This window comes from Mirounga angustirostris, unplaced genomic scaffold (assembly GCF_029215605.1).
Source record: "Mirounga angustirostris isolate CCGP_5_RB_7025 unplaced genomic scaffold, mMirAng1.0.hap1 SCAF_3, whole genome shotgun sequence".
Taxonomy (NCBI): domain Eukaryota; kingdom Metazoa; phylum Chordata; class Mammalia; order Carnivora; family Phocidae; genus Mirounga; species Mirounga angustirostris.
This window is the reverse complement of record NW_026991711.1, coordinates 70,415,116-70,441,322: the sequence shown is the minus strand read 5'-3', so window position 1 is coordinate 70,441,322 and position 26,207 is coordinate 70,415,116. Positions and strand designations below refer to the sequence as shown.

The 26,207-nt window shown below is 46.7% G+C and overlaps 1 long non-coding RNA gene and 1 other non-coding gene across 5 annotated transcripts; one reads left to right on the top strand and one right to left on the bottom strand.

Moving 5' to 3' along the window:
* Window positions 1–226: 226 nt before the first annotated feature.
* LOC123839622 (uncharacterized) lies at window positions 227–23,944 on the top strand. Of its 4 annotated transcripts, none has more exons than XR_008505656.2 (3): window positions 227–3,745; window positions 4,605–12,834; window positions 18,632–23,944. It is a non-coding gene; the product is annotated as an uncharacterized LOC123839622 (long non-coding RNA). The 4 variants fall into 4 exon arrangements; XR_008505657.2 differs by lacking the exon at window positions 18,632–23,944 and having other exon boundaries at window positions 227–1,178; window positions 1,364–3,745; window positions 4,605–14,815; XR_010410055.1 differs by lacking the exon at window positions 18,632–23,944 and having other exon boundaries at window positions 8,698–14,815.
* On the bottom strand, window positions 449–522 carry TRNAN-GUU (transfer RNA asparagine (anticodon GUU)). Its single transcript has one exon. It is a non-coding gene; the product is annotated as a tRNA-Asn (tRNA).
* Window positions 23,945–26,207: the final 2,263 nt, after the last annotated feature.

Below are 26,207 nucleotides of genomic sequence, written 5' to 3'. Positions count from 1 at the left end.
CCCTTGCATATTTTCATCGAACAGCTCCTCGGATCCTTTTGGCAGTAGATAAGGCAATACTGAATAAGGACATTTACTTTCTGGTGGTACCAGATTTTCCGAGAAGAAACCAGTGGCATTTATTCACTCACTTGTCAAGGGGCATTTTCCCCCCCTTTCCATTATAACTAGTGCTGTTGAAGCACAATCTTTGGGCCGGTCTCCCGAAGAACGTGTGCCCATTTCCCGTGGACATACAGTGGAATTAGATTACCAAGCCCCGGCTGCCAGTCCAGAAGCAGAGTCGCTCTTAGATCCACCCCCGCTGGGCGACAAATACCGAGACAACATGGTCTTCCTCCGTCCCAGACGTACGGTAGCGTCGTACTCTCCTATTCGGTTAAAAATCTCACGGTTGCCGTTTTAAAATGAATCCGTCTCGAGGTTGTCTCAGGAAAACGAGCGCTGTCGTCCCTGGGTGGGCTCGAACCACCAACCTTTCGGTTAACAGCCGAACGCGCTAACCGATTGCGCCACAGAGACCCAGCTAGCAAACTCCCCGTGCGATGTGTACAGATTTCCGCGGCCGCGGAGGCTCTCGCCGCCCAGGGCGTCGCCGCGCCAGCCCCGCGGAGGAGCGCGCGGAGGCGGCGGCGGGAGGGGCCGAGGCTGCGGGCGGCCCCAGCGCGGGCGCGGGAGGGGAGAGGCCGAGCCCGCGGCCGCGCAGCCGGAGCGGCGGGGTCCCCTGTGGGGGCGAAGCGCGCCCCCGCGGGCGGCGCGGGCCCCGACGCGAGCTCGGGAGCCCGCCCCGGCTGGGGTGCGACCGCCTTCCCGCGCCGGCCGGGGGGCGCGGAGGGGCGCACCGTGCGCGGCTGCGCGGGCCGCGTGGGGGCACCGCCGGGGGAGCGCGACCCCGAGCAGGCCGCCCTGGGTCCGCCGGGGAGAGCTGGGGAGAAGGGGTCGCGGTCAGGCCGGGAAGAGAAGAGCCAAGTGCTGTGTGGGCTTGAAGCATGGGGGCTCGGGGCGTGTGTTAGGCCCCAAACTTTCGGGCTGTTTCTCAACCTTTGTGTGTGCCCCCCCCCCCCCCCCGCGGCTCCCCGCCCCAGCACCACTGGCCACTGTTAGGTTTTAATTCCACAGATACACCGTGTACCTGAATTTGCCGAACGTTTATCTGTGCTTGCTCCTTAAAAAGAAAGGTAAGATTTTTTCCCCCTCCCAAGAGCCAACTTCTGCCCGCTTTGAGGGAATACGGCCTCCGATGACAACGCAGGGTTTAGGGGACATCAGAAGGGGCTTCGTGGAGGGTGTGGCCACTAAGATAAGCCTTTAAGTTCGAAATGGTCCCTGAAGGCGTCCCTCTTTCCCCGACTTCTGAATTGAGCCCGCTGAAATCGAGGATGCCGCAGTAGCCCGGAAGGAGGGCGGCCGGAGCCAGACCCCGACCCGGGCGAGGAAAGCGCTTCCCGGCTGCCGTTTTGCTTCTGGACAGCCCAGTCGCTGGAGCTCAGGGGGACCGCCGCCTCCCTCCTCGCCCTACAAAATGGGGGAACTCGCTCCAGCGCTCCACGTGGTAAATCCAGTCCTTGTGTGTTGCGTGTTTCCATCCGATTGGACCCAGACCCACCCCTCCTCCTCGGTCTTTTTCTTACCCCCTTTTTAAAAGTGCACAGTTCGGCGACATTAAGGACATCTATATTGCTGTGCAACTGTCACCACTCTCCTTCTGCAGAACCTTGTCATCTTCCTCAAGGAGGCTCTGTACCCATTAAACACTACGTCCTCATTCCCCTCTTCCCCCGGACCCTGTCAACTACCCTTCCACTTTCTGGTTCTGCCAATTCGACTATTCTGGGTATCTCACGTGAGTGGAATCAGACGGCATTTGTCTTTTTGTGCCGGCTTATTTCACTTGGCATAATGTCTTCAGTTCATACATGTTCTAGTACCTGTCAGAATTTCATTCCTTTCTAAGGCTGAATCATATTCCATTGTATGACTACACCACATTTTCTTTTTTTTTTTTTTAAAGATTTTATTTATTTATTTGAGAGAGAGAATGAGATAGAGAGAGAGCACATGAGGGGGGGAGGGTCAGAAGGAGAAGCAGACTACCTGCCGAGCAGGAAGCCCGATGCGGGACTCGATCCCGGGACTCCAGGATCATGACCTGAGCTGAAGGCAGTCGCTTAACCAACTGAGCCACCCAGGCGCCCTACACCACATTTTCTTTACTCATTCATGTGTCAGTGGACACTTGGGTGGCTTCCCCCTTTTGGTTATTGTGAATAATGCTGCAGTGATCATGGATGTGCAAATATCTCTTTGAGATCTTGCCCTCAATTCTTTTGGGTGTATCCCTAGAAGTATAATTGAGGAATCATAGGGTAATTCTATTTTTAAATTTTTTGAGGAGCCATCCTACCATTTTCCACAACAGCTGCACCATTTAACATTCCCACCAACAAGGGTTTCTGTTTCTCCACATCCTCACCAACCTTCCTTCCTTTCTTTTTTTTCTTTTTGTAGTTATCCTAATGGGTGTGAAGTGTTATCTCATGTGGTTTTGATTTGCAGTTCCCTAACGATTAGTGATGTTGACCATCTTTTCTGAACCCTTCTTTTGAATCTGGATTCTATGACCAATCTTCTACTTGGTTCCTCCTAGCAAGAGCCAGCTCTGCTTCACTGAGGAGGAAGCGGAGAGGGACCAAGGGCAGCTTCCGATAAAGAGCAGAGAGAAGGGGGCAAAGTGGAGCCCGCAGTTGAGCCCGAGCTGTGCCAGAAGAGGAGATGAGGGGAAATCTTCTGAGTAGGACCATCCGGAGATTCTGGTTGTCAGGAGGTTCTTGCTCATCTGGGCTGGGCAACTTTTACGGTCAGTTATGTTTATCCTGGCTCTGTAGGGTTATTTATGTGTGTGTTGCCTGTGAGTGGCCAAAGGTGAAGAAGGAATTGATGGACTCCACCTTGTACATATTGGAACGGATGTTTTTGGAACTGCGTTTGTAAAAGTTAACTTAAAATGATGCTAATTTAACAGAATTTTTCATTTGCGTTTTCAGTTTCTTCTTAAGAACTATGGGAATTCTTATTTAAGCATTTAAATAATTATCTCTTGTCTGTGTGTGTGATTGCTCTTAAAAACACGAGATCTTTCAGATGTATAAGGAATAGAACTTTCTATAATTCCATTCTATTTTTATTTTGATTCTTATTCTGCTGGTGCCAAAACCACAATCTCAGTTAATTCAGGCATTTCTCTGCTTCCCTGGAGTTGTTTCCGAGGGCTGACACTTTGGAGGATGGTCATTTGTCTGGTCCTTGAGTCACATGCACACACAGATTGCTGAGGAGGCAATTTTGCTCCTATTGCAGACCCCACAGCTCTCCTGTGCATCCACTGAGGGATGGGAATCTCTTATAAAATTGACGTTGGTGCATCAGCCATTCCTTAAAGTCATTCCTGGCACAGTGCCCTCTGCTTATAGGACCTGTTCATGTCCCCCACAAATTCACATGTTAAAATCTAATCTCCAATGTGATGGTTTTGGGAGGCTTTGGGAGGTATTTGGGTGAACTCTTATGAATAGGATTAGTGATTAGTGCCCTTTTAAGAAGAGGCCAGAGAGCTAGCTCAATCTTTTCCCACCATGTGAGGATACAACAAGAGGTCAGCGGTCTGCAACCCAGAAGAAGGCTCTCACCTAGACCTGACCATGCTAGCACCCTGATCTGAGACTTCCAGCCTCCGGAACTGTGAGAAGTAAGTTGTTGCTGTTTATAAGCTACCCAGTCTGTGGTACTTTGTTATGACAGCCCAAGCCAACTCAGATAGGACGCCAAACTTCTCTATTCTCATCATCCCCCCTCACACTCCTCTGTTTCTCCTGCCCCCAACTGTGAGATATACAAGTGAGGTACCTGTGTGAAAGGAAAAGAAAGAACCACTAGCTGTGCTCCTGATGCCCCAAGTCCCATCTGAAAGTCTATGGCTGCCCTTTCAGTCATACCTGTTTGAAAATATTATCCAATTTTCTCTATCAGGCTAAGCCCTGGGGTCTCTCTCCTCTGTATTCATGTGACTCCAGTGGTTTTCTGAAAGGAAGATGACATGAATGGGCCAATTATGTCTAAGAAATAGGTACTTATGAAACTCTAAAACAGGCATTCGAGGAATTAGATGGTTCTGTTGATTGTAGTTACACTCTCAACTAGAAGCCCCCACTAATGGGTAAGCTCTCCAAGGACAGAGATTTTAGTTGACTTTGCTCCCTGCTGAATCCCCAGCACCTACAACAGTGCCTGGCACGTGGCCAGCACTCAAGAACTATGTGCTGACTCAATGAGGAAAGGAAAGCCGTAAGCCATAAAGTAAACTGGAAAAAATAAAAGGGGGCAGAAAAACTAAATTCCCAATATATAAAGAGCACTTACCAATTAATACGAAAAAACCTCTTTGCAACTCAACCAAAAAACCCCAAACCAATGCCAAAAAATTGGGACACGAATGGAATATTCCCCAAAGAAGAAATACACAGGCCCAATGTAATCATAAAAGTTTGGCCGCACTGGTAATCAAAATAAAAATTAAGTGAAACAAAAATGTTCTTTTTCCCAAATAGCAAAAAGAAAGAAAAAGAGATAACACCAGAATACTGTCACCAGCATGTTACTGTCACACAGGGCTGATGGGAGCAAACTTGGAATGTTTTTTCTGGACAGCCGTTTGGTGATATAAACATTAAACAATGTTTATACCCTATTGTTCTAGCAATTCTGTGTTAGAAATCTATCTAAGAAAGCAAACAGAGATTGTGTGACTCAAGTTTTAAGTATATTGTCACAGTATTATACATCATAGTGATAAATAGGAAACAACCTGAATGTCCCGAAACAGGAGAAAGTGATAAATTGTGGTATATTTAGAAGGTAGAGTATTAGTTATACAGACATCAGAAATAATTTTTTAAAAGAATATTAAAAACATAGAGGCATGGTAAAGCGTTAAGTAAAAAGTAGGATAGAGAAACATATAATCGTAAAAATATTTTTCAAAGAAGATTTGACAACAGGGTCCTGATAAAAATGTGAAGTTCAAAGGTAAGATGGGGAACTGTGTAACTCAGAGCTGCATCGTTCTTTCTACGCGTCTCGCTGGTGGAAACACCGCATACATATCACCTCCCCTAAGCCCATGGCAACCCTATGAGGCAGGTACTAGGATTCTCATTTTACAGGTGAGGGAATGTGTGCAGGGAGCAATGTGCTCAGGTAACAGAGCCAGTGAGTGGTAGGGCCAGGTTTCAGACCTGGAGTCAGACTCCCGCGGCCACGCTTGTAACCTTGACTCACACATCCTCTCACTGCCTACGGGGCATGAGCCCGCAGTGTGGTGTGCGTGTGTCCATGTGTGCGCAGGATCCGATAAATTCTCCACAGCAGTATTAGTGGTTATCCCTGGGTGGTGGTGATTTTTCTTTTCTTCTTTACCCCTTTTCACTATTTTCTCAAGCATTTGCAGCAAGCAGTACTTTTAAGGAGCCAGCGAGGAAATGCGGCAGTTTCCCTAAATTACAGATAGAGGGTGGTAGGTGGTTATTCTCCGCCCGACCTTCTCAGGCTGGGGCCAGAAGAGTGCCCTTGTGAGGTGGGGACTGGGACAGTCCAGTCTGCGTACTTAGGGGGTCTCTGCCAAGCACAGTGTAACCGTCACACTGGCCTCTCTTCTCCAAGTCTTTAACCTCCTGAGAAAAGGTTGTCCGAGGACATTGTAAACCATTTCTGTGGGGAGTTTTACAATGTGTGACTCTTCAGTAATGAATAATCTCTCATTTAAAAAGAACTGGAGTGCCTGAGATTTTAGGTAACTTTTATATTTCTTCTTAATGTTTAAAAACACCTTTTTGCGTTAATTTTATTTTCTCTTTTACAACGAGTTGTTTTCATTTGTGAAGTATAACCCAACCTACAGGAGAATATTAAGACTTTTGTAAATATATTATGAGATATTTAATACATATTGGGCTAAATGACATTATGAGATATTTAATACATATTGGGCTAAATGGCAGTCAGCAGATACTTACTGAATCCTGTCAGGAACTGGGCTAGATGCCTCAGGGACCTCCCTTCTGCCCAAGACTCCCTGACACATCATTCCTGCCCACAGATCACTTTAATCTACTTTGGGAACCGGGAGATATATAAAAACATTTCAGGCAGTAAGTGCTAACTTGCATGGCACAGATGGTAAGTGTTTTAGGAATCTGAGGTGGGAATAATCACTGAGCGGTCAGTAAAGAACCTATGGAGGAAGTGGGTCTTGGGCTGTCCTTGGTAGGATCCTTTCATTGGAGAGGAGAAGGAACAGAGGCAGAGAAGAGAAGATCAGCCCTTAGGAAGCAGAGGATTTACATAGGATGTGATGGGACATAAAGAGAGCTAATGGGTGACAGAGTATGGAGGGTCTTAAATATCCGGCTAGAAAATTCACATTACAAACGATATTGTTCATAATAGTGGAAAATTTTTAATGACCTAAATACTCATCAAAGGGACAATGTCTCCATGTCTATGGCATATTTAAACAATGTGCAATGAGGCTGCCCTGAAAACTTTGAGAAGAGAGACTTGATAGTGGCCAGGTTTTGAGGAAGCTTCATCTAGCACGTGAGGATGGGAGAACTGCTGGAAGTCGGATGACTAGTTAGGTGACTCTTTCACTAAACCAGATTTGAAGAGAGGAAGCCTCATTAGGATGGGGCCATGGAAAATGGAGAGGAGATGAAAGACAAAGGCTTAAGGAGAGAAGCAATAGGATGTCATTGCTGAACATGCGTGTTGGAGCTATTGACTTGCTGCTACGCACCCAAGGCAAAAACTCTGGCTTTGAGGATTTTACTGTGCCGTGACACCTAATGATGGCTTATGTTGTTGTTTTTTGTTTTTTTAAAGAAAGACGTCCACAAATCTCCTTACAGGTCTGCCATATAATCGAGGCTTAATACGGTTTTTCACTACATGGGCTGTTTAGGGTGCCTTGTTCTATTGCTGTAGCCCTTACTAACAAGATGGCCTTTCTGATTTCTAATCTAAATATTGCTACATATTAAAACCCCATTTCTCAAGTTTATCTTTTGTGAAGAAGAATAATTAGCTATTCCTGCCATTTGTACACTTCCACATGTGTAAAGGAAGGCATTCTTCAGCTTGGTTTCATTATGATAAATGGCAGCAACCCCTGTAATATTTGTCCTTAAGTCCGATTTTACAATATAAATTTGCCTGTACGAGCAAGGTGCTTGCACAAGATAAAAAATTGGATTTGTGTAATGTCCTGGAGACCAACAACCTGGAAAGAATTTATTTATTCATATATTTATTTGTATGTTAACTGAGGCTTTACTTTATGCCCTGAGGAAGACAGAACTGTGACTTCAGGATGAGAGGGGGTTTCATAAACACAACATAATAAGTATAAACGTAAAAGAAAGGGTTGATGTATTTGATTAAATTTAACATGTAGTAAAACTTATGTTAAATGAATAAGCAAAAAGTAAACAAATTTTAAAAGCCATAGACTGAGAAAAGAATTTTCAACGCATGTACCCAACAAAACCCTAGTATCCAGAATTCATAAAGAATGCCTACCAATTAGTGGAAGATAAACAACAAAACATAAAAATGGGCAAAACATCAATGAAGAGAAAATCCATATTGCCAATAAACTCATGAGAAGACACTTAACTCTTCTAACAATCTGGGAACCAGAATCATAATGAGATGTTATTTCACACCCATTAAGTTGGCAGAATTTAAGAAACTTGACAAACTCAGCTGGTGAGGATGTGGAGCACTGATACTTCCATCTATTATGGATGAGAACGGGTGCACCTGCTCTGGAGAATGATTTGTCAGTTTCCTGGTGACCGGAAAGAGACTCATTCCCTCCAGTGCAGAGCTTCTTTCCTAGAGACATGTGTACAAGGATATATACAAGACTATTTGATCCAATATTGTTCCTAATATTGAAACATTTTAAATGACTCAGATGCTCATCTAAAGGACAGTGGATAAATAAACATGGTGTATTTAGATAGTGCAATACTATATAGCAGTTTCAATAATGGATTGGACCTTTATTTACCAATGTGTATAAATCTAAAAATACAATGTTGCAGAAAGCATAGGTATAGTAGTCCACGTGCCCATGCAGATCAAATAATACAGAGCAGGTTATAGTGGAAAGTCATGGTCTTCCAAGTATCCTCCCCTCCTTGAACCCAGAAGTCAGAGAAAATGTTTTCTTTTTTCCTTCCTTCCTTCCTTCCTTCCTTCCTTCCTTCCTTCCTTCCTTCCTTCCTTCCTTCCTTCTTTCCTTCCTTCCTTCCTTCCTTCCTTCCTTCCTTCCTTCCTTCCTTCCTTCCTTCCTTCCAGTTTCTTTACTAAGTTCTTCTTGTGGCTACCTTCATAACTCTAGACTTTATGTTGTTATCTCTATTAGTTAGCCTCTACTTATTTAGAAGACTTTGACATTACCTTTTAACTCTCCAATATGAAGATTTTACTTTGCACTTTCCCAGTCTACCACCCTCTTCCCAGTATTAATATTTATATTTGTGGTAGGCAGAATTTTTAAATGTATAAGCACTCCTTTGTGGTTCTCTGAATGTTCCGTTTTCATAGCAACCTATTCTTTTTGTATGGGTACAACAGGGCTGGGGGGGCCTGTGGTTCAGCCTGTGGAACTTCCACTTAATGCTCGGCTCTGGGTGTGGCATCATCTGCAATAGCACCCGATCCTGCAGCGGAGCTCCCCATTTGTCTGGTAAGCCCAAAGCTTTGCTCACATATAAGGCGGGAAGACTGTGTAGCCGATGTGGCCTTCCACAGCTGTTGTTATTTTCAGGCAAGGTTTCTCTACCGAGTAGTCTTTGGATTCAGAGCTCTGGGTAAGATGGCAAGAAATGGGCTGTCAGGCTTCAGGAGCCTCCAAATAAAGACCTCAAGAGGGCTGAAATATTCTGTTCAGTATCTTTGGGTTTGGTTTGGTTTTGCATGGGGCTAAATGCTGACGGCTGGCTCTCTGGACGGTGATGGGTAAGATGGTGTCGAGGATAGTTGTCCTATAAGACGTTCCCATGTTCTCTCTCTTTTTAGCCCACTTCTTGCTTCTACCCTCTAAACAGCTTCTGACTCTGAGCCCAGAAACATGTCAAGGTTCTGTCAGGTAGATCAGCTTCCAGCGTCTCTGCAACAGCCACAGAAAATTCTAGACGATGGTTTCTCTTTGAGTTTCATCAGTCAACTTTTCTTTATTCTGTCTTGCAGCTTCCAAAGACTTACAGATGTTTCTCTTTTGTTGGAGTGGCAGAAACTGCTAGCTGAGCACCCAATATTCATATTACCTTCTTTACTAACAAAACCTCTCTATTGTTGGAAGTGGCAGCTGAATAACATACTTCAGCTTTCCTTGCAGAGAGAAGTGGCCAATGAAATGTAAGTGGAAGTCATTAAGAGAGACTGCCAAAAAAAACCCCACAACTCTTAAAAGAGATAGACTTGGAGTACCTGGCTGGCTCAGTCAGTAGAGCATGAGACTGTTGATCTTAGGGTTGTGAGCTTGAGTCCCACATTGGGTATAGAGATCACTTAAAAATAAAAATCTTTTTTTTTTTTTTTAAAGATTTTATTTATTTATTTGACAGAGAGAGACACAGCGAGAGGGAACACAAGCAGGGGGAGTGGGAGAGGGAGAAGCAGGCTCCCCACAGAGCAGGGAGCCCGATGCGGGACTCGATCCCAGGACTCTGGGATCATGACCTGAGCCGAAGGCAGTCGCTTAACCAACTGAGCCACCCAGGCGCCCACAAAAATAAAAATCTTAAAAAAAAAAAAGAGTGAGACAGACTCAGCCAGCAGTTCTTCCTGTTTATCTCTCCCCCCCCACCCCCCACTTCTTTTCCTTCCTGTGTGGAATAGGGCCGTGTTTCCCGTAGCTGCAGCTGCCATCTTGGCAGGAAAGGCCAAGAACTCTCCCAGACCTCAGGCCTGGCATATTTTCAAATATTTGCTCCTCCAAAGGAGGATTAGATATTCTTGCCTGGTGCCTTGGGACTGTGGCAGAAATATATTTTCCTGCCTCATTGTCAGGTTTGGCCGTGTGACTTGCTTTGGCTAATAAAATGTGAGTGGGAGAAACCTGCAGAGCATTGCACGTTTCCACCAGCATTTTTGCTCTCTTCCCTCTGCCTTTAGAAAGGCACACCCAGGATAGAGGCTGTTTTTTTAGCCTGGATACTGTTATGAGAAGACATCTAGAGGAGACTGGCAACATATATAGTGAGTTAGAAATAAACCCTTGTTGGGCACCTGGCCGACTCAGTCCGTAGAGCATGTGACTCTTGATCTTGGGGTTGTGAGTTTGAGCCCCATGCTGGGTGTAGAGATTACTTAAAGTCTTAAAAAATAAATTAACATCTGTTGTTGTAAGCCACGGAGATTTTAGGTTTTGTTACTACAATGTTATCTAGTGGAAAGTTCGCTTACACAATCTGTAATAGGATATTATGTGCTGGAGTTTCAGAGCTGAGGGAAAAGGGTGAAAAGTGCTCACACATTCTGAAGAGAGACGCTAGCTCAACCTGCAGCCATTTACCATGATTTAGGGAAACCAGTTCTGAAATTCTGAAATGGTGACATTTGGATCCTCTTGGGAGCAGACCCTGAGGTGAAGTTATGAGTGCAAGAGGTTTATTGGGGAGCGATGGCTGTAACAGATGATGGAGGAAACAGGGTTGGACAGAGAGACCCCAGACTTTGATGGGAATCTGAGAAAGTATTGGCCAACCCAGTGGAGACCTCTGGACCAGCAGCTGTCCACGAGAGGTGTGCCACATTGAACGGAAATAGCCAGGCCCTAGTGTTCCTGTTTGAGGTTCCACACTGACCCCTCTGCTGGGGAGTCTGTGCATGTCTAGCCCTTCAAGTGGGTAATCCTTCTCCAGGTGACCTTCCACTGCTCGGCTTGGTCCCTGTCCCCAGAAGCAGGACAGCTCTGGCCTCTTTCTCCTTAGGTTTCTTGATGGCGGGCAGTTCTCTGGGTAGGGATCCCTTTGGGCTCACAACAGCTACCTTCCACAGTGCCCATTTGGGTCATGAAAAACCCTATGCATCCCTCTTCTTTTTTTTTTTTTTTAAGATTTTATTTATTTATTTGAGAGAGAGAGAATGAGAGACAGAGAGCAGGAGAGGGAGGAGGGTCAGAGGGAGAAGCAGACTCCCTGCCAAGCAGGGAGCCCGATGCGGGACTCGATCCCGGGACTCCAGGATCATGACCTGAGCCGAAGGCAGTCGCTTAACCAACTGAGCCACCCAGGCACCCGCATCCCTCTTCTTTTTGCCCACAATCTAAATTGTGGTCAAAACCATGTTATAAACTTTGCCATCTTAATCATCTGTAAATGTCCAGATCAGTAGGGTTAACTATATTCACATTGTTGTGCAACAGGAGACCCGTGCATCTTTCGTCAACAAATTCCAGAAGCACAGGCTGTTCCCACTGTTGCCCTCATCCCATGCCCCTGGCACCAGGCTCTATGCCTCCCAAACTCAAGAGACACAATTCAAGCTCTTGCAAGAACCATCCTGCTTCCTTCTGCCAATCCTGCAGCAGCTTTAAGCGCATGTCCTTCTGCGTGTGAGAGGGGCTCCCGCTTCTTCCAGCGGCTTCCTTAAACTTCCTTTCACTTCTTGCTTGATCTGGGGAGGAAAGCACTCAGCTCCTGTCTCAGGGAGGGAGAAGAGGGGGAAATGTCTTAGAACTCTTAGGCTAACATTGCTTCTCAAAGAAATCTCTGTTCCTGGATCCCTCAAAATAGGTTGCAGCCCTGCAGGTGCCCTGGATTCTCTCTATAAGAACTTGCTGCCAGAGGGGAGGGGTGGGGGAGATGAGCAAAGTAGGGGAAGGGGATTAAGAGGTACACCCCTCCACTTACAAAATCAATAAGCCACAGGGATGAAAAGAATTAGCCAACAATATTGTAATAACATTGTATGGTGACAGACGGTAACTACGCTCGTGGTGGTGAGCATTACGTCATGTATAGAACACCTGAAACTAATGTAACATTGTATGTCAACTAAATTCCAATAAAGAGAAAAAAGAATAAAAGGAAAGAACTTGCTGTCCCACTGTGAAGAGAGCAGTGGGCCTCAGGCCTCCAGCCGTAGCACCTCGAGCATCTGCTACAGGATTTGCACCAAGGCCATGTGCTTCTGGGAGGTTCACCATGGTGGGATCACAGTGGACCCTCCAAAACTGATTCAGATGAGAAGCAGGCAGCATTTGGATGATGTGTGCTGCCATGACAGTGGGCAGGCACCAGACAGCGGAGAGGACTTAGCAACAGTACCAGCCAAGTAAGAAAACCGACACAAGCACTTCCTTCCCACCCCCACTTCCCCCCGCATCTCTCTTTTCCTCTCAGCCTGGGAGCAAGTTAGGGGAGGAAGGCATGTGGGGGATGGAGTCCACACCCCCCGCTGCTGGCCTTGGCCCATGGGGGTCCCCCATGAACAGCCTCTGAGCCTCTGCTCTTGGGTTTTGCCCCCCACAGTCACTTTCAGCGAGGAGAGAATGGCTGTCTGGCCTGCACGCCGAGTGCTGATGTTTGGTGATGTCTCACAGGGAACAACTGCTTTCACCCTGGAGGGCTTGGGGAATTCTCTCAGAGGAGGAACATAAACAAAGCAGGACTTATCTGACACCGGAGAAGACACTTGGAGGGACAGATGGCTGAAGTCTGGCTGAGGGAGAAATCTACTTTGGAGCAGAATGAGGACGGGCTCTTGGTAATGCGATTGAGGACAGACACAGTGGCAGAAGGAAATCTGCAGCCGGGGGTGATGGCCAGAGAGGAGATGAGAGAGAGAGAGAGACAGAGACACAGAGAAAGGCAGCAAGGAGAGGAGAATTTAGAATGGAGAAGTGTCAGGATGCCCAGATCCCAGGTCTAACACTTGCATCTCCAATTAAAAGGCAAAGGGATCTTTGTACTTGCTGTAAGATGTTGTCAGGTAGCGTTCGAGAGTCTTGCGCCAAATGACAGTCCCCCTCCAATGCTGTGTAAGCACACTCTTTTGCATAATCACTCCTGCATAGCATTTTTTCATTTTTATTGATTTGTCTTAATTTAATACACATATAAGAATATCTTCCATTTTTAAAAATTTGCATTCCTTTAATTGCTTTGGAGGCTATGCACTTTATTCTGTGGTGATTTACTCTGCCAATAAATATGTAATCACCGTGAGCATGTTTTATTTGTGTAATAAACCAAGATAAAAAACACACAAGATCCACTAACTATGAATTAGACACGTTGATCGGGACCAGGGTGACAGGTGAACAAGGTGCAGTCCATGTTCAGAACAACCTGCTCTTTGGTTGGGGAGACTGGGCATGTACATCAAAAGGATTAAAGTAATAAAAGGCAGAGATTATTGGATGCTAGGCTCTCGTGCTACAGAACACAAATGCTGAAGGAGTTTCATATAGGGAGAGATCAAGACTATCCTAAGTGATAAGAATAGGTAAATTTATGACATTCGTTTAAAAACTCACCCCTTGCATAGCAGGATAAGCCTTTTGAAGTGGGGATGGAAGTTCTGCTGGCCCTGCCTCTCAGATCTGTTCCCAGGGAGTCTGAAGGGGGTGGGGACACAAAGGTGGGGCCCTGGACGAATGGCCAAGTGGAAAAGGGTCCCGCCAGCCGCATGCCTGGGTCACCTTTGCAGCCTGCTCTCCTTTACAAGCCCTCCCAACGAGTGTGTTCTGTCAGGGTTCTTTCAGGAACTACTTCAGGAGAATGAAGGCAAGAGGAAGTTTCCAGCAAAAAGATCCAAAGGGAAATGTATCTTACATGCACAGGACTGTTGTCGTAGCTTTCCATATGGAGTATACCTAGAAAAGCCCATTTCTCTGACAAGGTTCTAAGAGGAGGGACCATCCTCTGCGACAGGATTATTCATTCTCCCTTTTATCCGCAGCGCTGATTGAGTACCACTGTCAGACCCTGTTCTTGCCGCTGCCTGGAGGGTCCTAGGCTTCTGTCTTGCAACAAGCATGCTAACTAATTCTTCCTTGGAGTCTTAACCACGATTTTAAAAGTAGGAAGCAGTTTCCTCAATCTGGCTCCGCCGGCTTGAATTTCAGAGATTGGAAATTCCCTTTTGCAGGTCCGGCTGGGGTTAATGGCTCTTTCGTGTAGCCACTGAGAAATCTGAGGGCTCTCTCGCAAGTGCTGAGCAGACCGTCTGAAAGCCCTGCTTCCTGTCTCTGGGTGTGTGGGAGTGCCCACTGAAAGCTGATAAGAGCCGCCCCGAAGTTCCAGCAAGTTCCAGCAGCGTGGACTGCTTCCCCCTGCGAAGCCCAGGCGGGGAAGAGAAAAGCCACAGTTTTAAGAAAGAATGCATAAAGGAGAGGGGATCTGAAAAAGAGCCTGAGCAGAGTTGGGGAGAGTGGGGTGGGGGAAGCTCTTGTCCCAGCGGACAATGATAGGTGGACGGCTTCCAGGGACTGGGAAGAGCCCCACCTTACAGGAAGAGAAAGATACACTGAAGGACAGCAGGAAGGAAGCAGAGCAGAGCTGTCACATCTGGGCTGACAAGCGCCAGCTTTCTCATTTTACAGATGAGGAAACTGGGCCCAGAGAGGGGAAGTGGTTTGCTCCAGAGCAGATTCTTGAAAGAATCATCTGCTTTCCCCCTCCCTCTCCACTTCCTCACCTCCCCTGTGGTCCTGAGTCAGAACTGGAGGACGGGCAGGCTGGAAGCCCTACGCGGAGGGGCCTAGGGGAGGGGGGTCTGGGGGGGGCGGGCATGAGGCTCGCTGAGGTCCTGGGTGTGCCTTCGATTCTTCATTCCAGGGCAGGGAAGGAAGATCTTTAAGATTGTCTCTGCTCCCTTCTGGTAATCTCCCTTGAGCTCTGCACCTCTAGACAGAATCCCGAGGAGTGCAGAGCTGGTGGTGTGAGCTGGCGTGGAGCCAAGAGCGAGGTTGTGTGCCGAGCTGGGCTCTGGCAGTTAAGCAAGTGGGTGCTGAAACTCTCCGTCAACCCTTTCTCCCTGCCCCTGTGAAGACATCTCCACAGAGCATTCTCACAGGAGGCTTCAGAGATGAGAAAGGCAGGCCCCTGCCCTTCTGCTCAGTTTCGGCCTCCTTCAGCAAGCGCTCCGGAATCTGGGCTCCTCCCAGGGTCTGCTCACCCATCGTATTAACTCTACTTTTATGCCTTAGCCCACTCAGCCTAGAGTTCAGTTCTGTGGGCCTCTGTCTGCTGCCTTCTCTAGACTGGAAGTTGTCTGAGGCCAGGAGGACCCGGTCTTGTTCGTATCTGTCCCATGACTACCTGTGGTCTGCACTAATGTGCTCCGTGCTTTGGCGTCTGGAAGCCCCATTAATGGTGGCACAGTCCCCACCCTCAGTGAGAGGTCTGACGGGTGGAAAGTAGAGGGATTTGGGTGTGGAAATGGAAGGTTATTCTAAGAATGGGTGTGGAAGGAAAGACAAATGTAGCTTGTGCAGTGGAGGGCATGTGGAAGGAAAGAAAGTGGAAGTCAGAAGGGAAGGACCGAGAGGAAGAGCAGAAGCATCACAAGAGGAGGAGGGGAGGGGGAGGAAGGGGCAGAACTCGCCCACAGGGCTCTGCAGCTCTCCTCCCTACCACCCACCCCCCATCCCATCCCAGGGTGTGCTTGACTGCTGCCCACAGACAGACAGACCTTCCTGGTCTTTTGTCTGCCATTCTAAAGCTGGGTCATTTAAAACAATCTTTTCTTTCCACCAGTACTCTGATTTCAGGCATTTGGGGGAGAAAAAAAAGGCCATGGTCCCTTGCATGCCAGTCTACTGAGATTAAAATAAATATATTCATTGAAACCATTTTCCCCCTTAATAGTTATTTGTGGAATTAAAAATTTCCATGATCATTGAGGCTCTAAATATCATTTTTGGCTCTTTTGGGATAAAGTTTGCATTTGATGCAAAATAACCATGAGGCATATGCATCTGTAGGTGTGGGTAATGGGATGTTTTTCATCATTATATCTTCTGCCTTTACATCTTTTACCTCTGTCTGCTGTTTGGCAACCATAGCGTGGGTCTCAGGAGTTTGTTGTTGTTGTTAGGAAGGAAGCACTGGTTGGCTCCTGGCTCTGTCACAGGGTCCTGGGCCAGAGGTGCCTGTGGTGTAAGCTGCCCACTGGCTCTTCCGTCTGCTAGAACCCCATTTAGAAACCTGAACATTCCCTTTGACATTTTATGGTCGCCAATCCTCATTTGTCAAAATGTGTTCCGAAGAAGTTTTTTTTCTGAAAGTGAAAAGAAGTCCATAACCCCTCCTTAGGGACCCAAAAAGCATGTGGCCATCCTTAGCCAGCAGGGGCCACTGTTCCCCCCCCACCCCACCCCGCATGCCCATCAGATGTGCTGGTGGGTCCAGCGCAGGTGGCTAGACGCCAGGCCACGCGCAGTGTTCTGTACAGTGTTCTGGATGCTGCAGGGAAACCTCACAGCGCCCCCCCCCCCCCCCCACCGTCTGCTTTGGCTGGCAACTCGTGTTCTCCAGCACCCTGTTTCAGATGAAGCCTCCTCCTCCCTGTGGACAGTCAGTGGCTTCTGCCCATCTGGAGAGCCCCCGTCACAGAAGGATTCAGCTCATCACTGAGACTCAATCTGGGTCCCACCTCCTTATGATAATGAGGACAACACTTCTCTGTGCAAAGGCTTCCTGCCAGTCCCTGAGTTACCAAGATATTCCAGCTCCTCTCCTTCAAGCTATTATCATGAAGACCTGTGGGGTCAGATAATCTAGGGGGCTCGGTGGCAAGCTCTCTTCTCTAATTCCCTGCCTTGGGCCTCCCATGTGACATTGCCTGGAGGTGGGGTGGGGGTGGAAGTGTGGTGAGGAAGAGGCCCGAGTTCGGAATCTTCGCTCTCACCAGCCATTGCCACTCTGGAGAGTAGCCTGAACACTTACTCTTGGGATGCTGTTGACTTTTCCATGAACTGAAGTATTTGACTTTTTCCATTAAGGTGATTGCAAGGAGAGGAACTGAGGGAACCAAATTCCCCCAAATAGATATTTGTAATCAATTATGGGCAGAGAGCATGTTAAAGAAGCAACGTGGAGAAACGTCGGCTTGAATGCTCAGTTCAAATCCAGCATAGCTGTACTTCGGTGGGCAGGGAGGCATTGTTGAATCGTTGTGAAGTATATTCTGTGAGCCAACATACAGAGGGAAATGAGCCACATTGCCAAAAATTAGCTTTCCCTTCTCATTCACTCTGTGACTCCAGAGGTCCTCTTGTTCGTGTGTCTTGGTAACGAAAGCACGATGCTCTCATTACTTGCAAAGAGCAGGGTGCTGTGAGGACACTTCTGTGGGCAGAGGGGTGAAGTATTCAGAAAGCTTTGGGGGTCATTTTTTAAAAGATTTATTTATTTATTTTGGAGAGAGTGCACGAGTGGAGAGGGCTGGTAGGGGAAGGGGAGAGGGAGAGAGGAGAAGCAGACTCCCCAGTGAGCACGGAGCCTGATGCAGGGCTCAATCTCACAACCTGAGATCACCACCTCAACCGAAACCAAGAGTCCGAGGCTTAACCGACGGAGCCACCCAGGCCCCAAGAGATGGGGGTAATTTTTATAGGCTTCTCAAACTAGTGAACATTGATCTTACCTTTTTATAGGAGACAGGACATAGTCACTGAACACTTGGCTCGTCAGTAGCGTGACCGTGAAAGGAAAGGGTAGCTACAGAGCCTGACAGAGATGGTCTCTCTGTATACACCCCCCTGCCTCTCCCCATCCCCCCCACACTCCTTAGCCCCCTCTAAGCCAGAGCTTCTCTCCTGCTTCTACCCCCAACTCACCCTCCATTGAAAGAGTAGGAGTCAGTGGAGAAATTTGGTTTGCATACACGTTTCATTTCATGGTCACTTTGTCCCAATATTCTGTACAACGAAGGGCCTCTGTATAGTGTAGTGATTTAAAGTGTGGGCTCTAGAGGCAGATTGTCTAGGTTTTTATTCCGGCTCAACCACTTATTATCTGTGTGTCCTCGGGCAAGCTCCCTCACAGAGGCTTGTTATCCCATTTGTGAAATGATAATAGTATTACTTATCATATAAGGTTGTTGTGAGGATCCATCAGATAAAATATGTAAAGTGCTTAGAACAATGTCTGGCACATAATAAGTGCTCAGAAAATATTAACTCTTATTATTCATAATAAACTGACATATATTTCTTGAGTGGGGTGGTGGGTACATGGTGTTCAGTTTATTAAGCTTTAAACTGTGCATATATCTTATAAATCCTTTTTATGTGTATGATATATTTTGCATGCATTAAAATAAATGCATTAAAAATAAATGAGCATTTATGAGGTTTGTTTTAGCAGTCATATGTCCCAGGGTTCCAGGAAAACAATGAAGTAAAATATTCCATCCATTATTGGATCCATATACCAAACTATGGGACTGCCCATGTATTCTTATTCATGATTCAGAAAAATACAGTAACTATAGAAAGAGCACTGATTTTCTAGGAATTAATATGTGAGCATGTATTTATTTTTTCCCGTCCTAGATCATCAGCAGGTTCCAGAGTCACAGAGTCACTACTGTTGAATCATCGGTATGCCTGTGCTCTCCAGGCTGGCCGCCCCGGTTCTGAGTGGGGATGGACAGTGCTGGGCAGCCTGCGGTGAGGACTGATCCATTTTCCAGAGAAGGCATGCTGCCGAGAATTCACACCTGGCGAATTCAACTTTGCCATTGAAACAGGCAATTCCGTTCCTCTTTCCTTTCTTGGCCCTCAATTCCCTGCTTAGAAAGCGAGAGGGGTTGGCAGGGAGGTTTTGTTCTAGGGACCAGGGGAAGGTGTCCAGATCTTTCTGGACAAAAAAGACACCGCTGTTTATCTCTGATGTAGTCTGTGGAAGTTACTCTTGCTCTCAGGAGCTTCTAGAGCAGAAGGGGGAGCTGCGCTCCTCACCGCGCAGGCTGAGGAGAATTGCTGTTGGGAACATGCTGCCTCTACTCTCTTTTGTTGTGCCAACGGCTGTTACAGTCCTTTGTGTACCCATTTGTCTTCTCCACTGGACTTCAAAGATCTTAGAAGGAGAAACTCCATCTTGTTTATCTCCAAATACCCACAGTCACATGCTTAGTGAGTGTTTTTTGAGTGTATGAATGGACGAGTAGGTAGGTGAATGAGTAGGAACCGTCATAAAAAAGTTGAGAATCAAGTGGAAAGATGGAGCCACAGAATCTTCTAGGTAAAATATTTTTCAAAGATTAGGGATATTCTGATATGTTGAGTTGACGGAGTAGAGAATTTTAAATGCAGCTTCATTTGTCCAGCCATTTAGGAGAATTTACAAATGTTTCATTAGGCTGTAATGTTACGTCAGCGAGGACCACACTTACCGCCAGCAGCTGGCGCCCAGCAAGCACACAGTATGACGCTAAAGGAAATAGTCTCGTCTCTTCTCTTTTGGGGGTTAGCCCAACCAGTAACCCTGACAGGAAGGAAGACACAGCCAATTCAATCAACGCGCACACAGCATCTTCTTCTGGAAGTACTTTGCCAAGGACTGGGTGAACGTGAGAATAAGTCATGGGTTCTCTCTTTCGGGAGTTTTCGGAGGTAGATACATTTGCATCCAACAAGGCAGAGTGTGATAAGTACTATAATAGAAGCAGAAATGCTAAGTGGATCAGGAGAGGAGGAATTTATTAAAGCTTATAGGATGTGGGAGGACTTCACGGCAATGAGTTCTGGTGGGATAGGTAGGATTTTGTCAGGGAGAAGTGGGAGGAGGATCATTTGCGTGACTACAGTGCAAGGTGCACAGGATGAGAGGGTGAGGGTCAAGGTGGGAAATTGCCTCCAAGATGGCGCCCAATGATTCCCACCTCCTGGGACTCGTGCTCTTTTGGAGTCCTCCCGGAGTTGTATGGGGGTTGGTCTGTGTGACCAATGGAAGATGGAGGAAGTGATGGTGTGTGGCTTCTAAGAGTGCGTCACAGAAGATGTTGCCACTTCCCTGCTGCTTTCTGGATTGCCTGCTCTGGGGGAAGCCAGCTGCCTCCGCACGAGACCACACGGAAGCCTAGGGAGAGACCCGCATAGGGAAGGAACAGAAGTCTCCTGCCAAGAGCCAGCACCAACCTGCCCTCCGTGTGAATGAGCTGTCTTGAAAGTTGATCTCCTGGCACTGGGCCAGGGCTTCAGGTGACTGCAGTCCTGGGTGACATCGTGACTGAAACTTACAGAAGACCTTGAGCCAGAACTGCTCAGCAGTTTCTGAGCAGTTTCTGACCCACAGTAACTGCAAGATAACAAGTTTTATTGATGCTTTAAGCCTCTGGTTTTGGGGGCAATTTGTTAGACAGCGATAGACACATTGTACAGAAATGAAGGCTTGGGGAGGAGTTTGGGGGAAGCCTTGATTTTCAAGGAGCTGTACTTGCATGCAATGGGGGCACTGTTGTGTGTGTGTGTGTGTGTGTGTGTGTGTGTTTTAACGTAAAGGATGATCATTCTGATGCTGTACCTAATCTAATTTGGCAAAAGGAGTGCAGGGACAGGACGATAATTTAAGAGGCCACCGCAGTAGTCCAGACGAGAGATGATGAGCGAGCCTAAATGGAGGCACTGAGGGGTGCGGGGTGGGGTTGGAAACAGAAAGAGGGGGCGCCTGGGTGGCTCAGTGGGTTAAGCGACTGCCTTCAGCTCAGGTCATGATCCCAGAGTCCTGGGATCGAGTCCCACATCAGGCTCCCAGCTCAGCGGGGAGCCTGCTTCTCCCTCTGACCCTCTCCGCTCTCATGCTGTTTCTCTCTCTCTCTCAAATAAATAAATAAATAAAATCTTAAAAAAAAAAAAAAGACAATCAGAGCCTTTAAAAAAAAAGAAACAGAAAGAGGTGCATCAATTTCAATGTGGGGAGTGAGGGTACAGGAGCAGCGGAGGTGACTCCCTGGCTCTGAGCGCAGGAACACGGGGGAGCCGTCATCTCCTGTCCCCAAAAAGGAAACGCAGACGTGAGCACCGGTTTGGAGGCCGGGATGCGTGGGAATAAAGAAGCGGGGGCGTCTGTCTCCTGGAGAGAGCGCTCCCCGTGTTCAGAGCTCCGCGGACGGCTGACCACCAGGCTCGGTCACAGATCCGGCTGGTTGAGAAATCTCTCCCTAAAGGACAAGGCTGTTCCATTTCACAGCACATCTTCATCACTGCCAAGTGTTCCCTGGTGACAGGCTCTGCCATCGGTATTTTTAGCATGTGGCCTTTCGCAGCCTGAAGAGCAGCATCCTCTTCCTGGAGCTCCTTCTCCTGCGGACAGCCAGTGGCCCGCGGAGGAGGCAGCTTCAGCGGGGCCTGACAAGCGAGAGCCTGTCGCAGCGCCAACCTGCTGGGGGAGAGGCCGTCAGACCCCAAGTTTTAGAGAGAGCCTCCATCTCATTCCGTTCTGTTCTGCTGCAGACGCCTACCAACTTCAGTGCCAATCAGCAGCTGAAACAGAAAAAAAGCCTGTCCATGAATCCCAAGTGGAAGGAAGTTTCTCAGGCAATTTCCTTATATGACAGTTACATCAAGCCCGAAGGTAATACCTGGCCAGGTAATGTCAGAAACCCACCAGGACCTACGTTTTGCTTTTATAGGTCCTAGAACAGGCCTGAGCGAAAACCCTTTGGGATTTGTAACATGTTCCATTGCCTCAAATGGAGCCAGATTTGGGGCAAAGCAAGAGAGCACTGAGGCAAGCTTGAGAAGGGTGAACGGTTTCTCAGATGGGGTCTGCAGTCCCTGGCCGAGGCTGGGGTTATGAGAATAGAAGGACTGTCCTCCAGACTTGTAAGAGTTCTCTGCAAGAATTTTAAAATTGTGTGTTTCATGGTTATGGTAATCTAAACAGATTAGGATGAGCAGACTCGGTGCTGACTGTCCCCCTTATGTAGGAATATCATCTTGCAACCCCGGGCCCCATAGCCACAAATGTGTTTATGATCATTTTGATGCCAAGTGGCATTTTTATTTTTTTTTAAAGATTTTATTTATTTATTTGAGAGAGAGAGAGTGAGAGAGCGAGCACGAGCAGGGGGAGGGGCAGAGGGAGAAAGAGAAGCAGACTCCCTGCTCAGCAGGGAGCCGGATGCAAATGCAGGACTCGATCCCAGGACCCCAGGATCATGACCTGAGCCAAAGACAGATGTTTAACCCACTGAGCCACCCAAGCGCCCCCCAAGTGGCATTTTTAAAGGTGGTCGCACAGACTAAAGGAAAAGGCGAAAAATGGATTTAGTACAGAACAAAGCATTTGTGTCAAGTGAAGACCAGTAACATCTTTGTGCCCTGTCAGAACAAATGTGTAGCGGCCACTCAAGGCAGGAATGCCAGCAAAGCTGCCAGGGACAGGAAGGGCCACCTTCTTGGTGTGAGGATCAGGGTTCAGCAAAACAGTATCCTTTGTCGCTCTGAACTCATGTGGTCCCTGGAATTTAGGGGTTTTGAAGAAAAAGAGCCACTCTTCGGGGGAATATAATCACCGCAGCAATCACCATCATCAAAGCATTTACCTGGTGTGTGCCCTCGGAGCGTCGGTAGGATTAGTAATAGGAGGTGGTGGTTGTTTCTCCATGAGGACTGCATGGATGCGGAGAATGTGTGGGGATCAGAAGACGACGGTCTTTTGTTAATGAGGTGAAGGCCCCACATTAAGTCTACCCTGGGTGGTGTGCATGGACATAAGTCTACTCTGGATGGGCAATAGCAGGATTTTCTTCTTGAAGAGGATTTGGGGAGAACACCCGCCCTGGAACGAGAGGACGAGACTATACATGTTGGGTAGTAATAAGTGCGCAAGGCAAGAGATCTTCACAGCAGGGTCCTATACTGCTGTGAAAACTGCCCTGAGCTAAAACCAAATCACATGTATGTGGACATGTTGGAGGCGGGACGGGGACAGAAGCTCCAGGGGGACCTCAGAAAGAGTCAAAGCACCAGGGATAACCCCCACCCTCTCCCTTAGCAAATCCAACTCTTTTTTTAGTTGGGGTCTCTTGGAACTTCAAAGCTTTGGGTACATTTGATTCACACACCCAGTTTCCTGGCTGTGAGTGTCTAAAGCTGGTCCTGGGATGCCTGGAACGTCTGGTACCTCACCTTCCCTTGGGCCTCAGTCTCCCCTCAGGAATAACCACCTGTGTCCTATTTCCATGCAACTTGACTCGTGCACAGAGCTCCCCCACCTACACGAGAAGATCCTTTAAGCCATGTGATTAATGCAATTAATGGTATGCACTTCTGAGGATTAAAGGACTTGTGGATGGAGGCTGTATACCACACTGCTTTTGATTCTTCATTTTCCCCTTATTATCTTTATATTTTTATTCTAGTTTTTCCTTCCTGAATTACTTTTGGCCACATTAACAGAAACCTGACTGCAGGGGCTTAACCAAATAAGGTACTTTTTGTTTTTTTGAGATAGGGTTTGTAAATGTAAATGCACACATTTTAAGTTTACAGTTCAATGAGTTTTGACAAAGGCACTGTAGCTCCTAAAACCACCCCATCAATATACAAGACATTTTTGTCACCCTAGAAAATGAGCTCATATTCCTTTCTTGTGAATCCTGACCCTGTCCCCCAGGCAACCACTGTTCCGATTTCTCTTACCATAGCCTCTTTTTGCCTGTTTCTGGAACTTCATATAAATAGAACAATACAGAGTGTATTCTTTTGTGACTGACTTCTCTTGCTCAACATAATATTCATGGGATTCATCCGCGTTGCTGAAAGTTTCGGTAGTTCTTTCCTTTTTATTGCTGAGTAGTATTCTATTGAATAAATATACCACAATTTGTGTATCCATTCATTGGTTGGTAAATATTCAGACTGTTTTCAGTTTTTGCCTGTTGTGAATAAAGCAGTTAAAAACATGATTGCATAAGCCTTTAGTTTATAAGTTTTCATTTTCCTGGGGCAAATAACCAGAAGTAAAATAGCTGGGTAATAAATAGGTGCATATTTAATATTTTAAGAAACCGCCCATCAGTTTTTCAAAGTGCCTATGGTAGTTTACACTTCCAAAATGGCAACGTATGAGAGTTCAATTGTTCCACATGCTCACTGACAGTTGGTGTTGCCAGTTTTAAATATTTTAGCCGTTTTGGTGGGTGTGAAATGTCACGAGGTTGTGATTACATTCCTCGGATAACTGATGACATTGAACATCTTTTCATGTGCTTATTGGCCATTTCTATAGCTTCCTCTGTGACATGCTCCTTGAACTATTTAGTTAATTCTTTAAAAACATTGGGTTGTATTTTTCTTTGTTTTCTTTTTAACGTATAACAGTATATATATTCTGGATCCAAGCTCTTTGTCAGATAAATGTATTGTGAATATTTCCTCTCAGTTTGTGGTTTGCCTGTTCATATTCTTAATGTCTTTGATGAGTGGAAACTTTAAATTTTGATGAAGTTCAGTAGATCAGGTTTTAATTTTATGGCCAGCATGGATCTATTTCTAGGCTCTCTGTTTTGTTCTATTGATCTACTTGTCTACTCTTCCTTATGCCAATTTCCATGATTCAGATAGGGTTATTATTTCGTTTCCAGTGGTAGGTGGGCCGGGGCTGGAGAAGCTGCTCCACACTGAGTTGTCTGCTCAGAGCCAGGTTCCTTGCAGCTCTCCGCTCCACCATTTTCAGCAAGCGGTTTTTGTTTTCCAGATAGCAAGATGGCAGCTTCCTCACTGGCATCATAGTCTAGCTTCTGGGAAGAAGAGAACAAACAGGTTAACAACCCTGCTAAGTCTGCCCCTTTTCATCAGAAGAAAAAAAAGTCCCCAAACACAAAAAGCCAAACCATCATAAAAAGCTTCCTGAGGCCCCAACTAGAATTCTGTTTACATCTCAGAGCTGGTCATGTGGCCACCCGCGGCAGTGGAGACTGGGGAGAGGAATATTTGCATGTTATGCACTGACTGCATTAGTGAATTGGCCACTGAGGCAAAAGGGGAGTGATGGCACCTATCAGTCTGGGCAAGTCAGAACCCACCGTTGGATCTGGAGGTGGGTCAATCTCACAAACCGTGAGGATACTACAGAATGTCTTGGGATGACAATGAAGAGTGAGGACAAAGAGAAACATCCAGAATATATATGTGTGTGTATATATATATAATTATATATATATATTTTTTTTTAATTGAGTTTTACTTCTTCAGTTAATTCTGTATCAGTGCTTCTCAACCTGGTAAGGGTACACAAGAGGGCATAAGATTCGTGGATGGAGTTTTTCAAAAGACTCAACTTTCCTTCCACAGGGCTACCCCTATTGGCAATATGAACAGCAATGTCTCCTTCAGATCATTAATTAAATTTGCAAATTTTGAATCTTTAAAAGATAACCGCCTGGTTAATATCTTAAATGAATCAATGTCTTAGAAACCCAAAGCCAGAGAAAGCATTATGGCAAATGTTTGGGTCCCAGAGGTGTTCCTGGGCACAGCCCCTTCTGTTCAGAGCCTACTCTTTGTTCACCGAGTGACAGGGTAAAAAGGGCCCTTGCAGGTTGACTATATTACTATGTCACAAGCAGGCACTGCTCAAGTTCCCAGTATGGCTGGTGTAGCATTTCTTGTCTACGGCTCCTGTAAGTCCATTTATACTGCCTGCTGTTGAGTCATTTGTTTCGCCTTTAATATTACCCCATCCTTGTTCCTGGAAGAAATTGAGTTGAGTGACAGGAACCAGGCAAGAGCCTAGCAGGCCTCAACCCAAACAGTCTTCCATTTGGTAGGGTGACTTGAGACACAAGCATCTTCTATCGCAGTGATGGTTAGCGATCTTTAAGAATCAATGTGAGCTGGTACAACCCATGTCTCCTGCTGTATTCATTCTCTAGAGCAGCTGCAACAAAGCACCATAAACTGGGAGGCCTTACACAGCAGAAATGTATTCTCTCACAATTCTGGAGGCTAGAAGTCAAAATCAAGGTGTTGGCAGGGCCGTCCTCTCTCTAAAGGCTCTAGGAGAGAATCTCTTCCATGCTTTTCTCTTAGCTTCTGGTGTTGCCAGCAATCCTTGGCTTGTAGATCCATCACTACAATCTCTGCCTCTGTTGTCACATGGTGTTCCCCCCGCCTCCAAGTG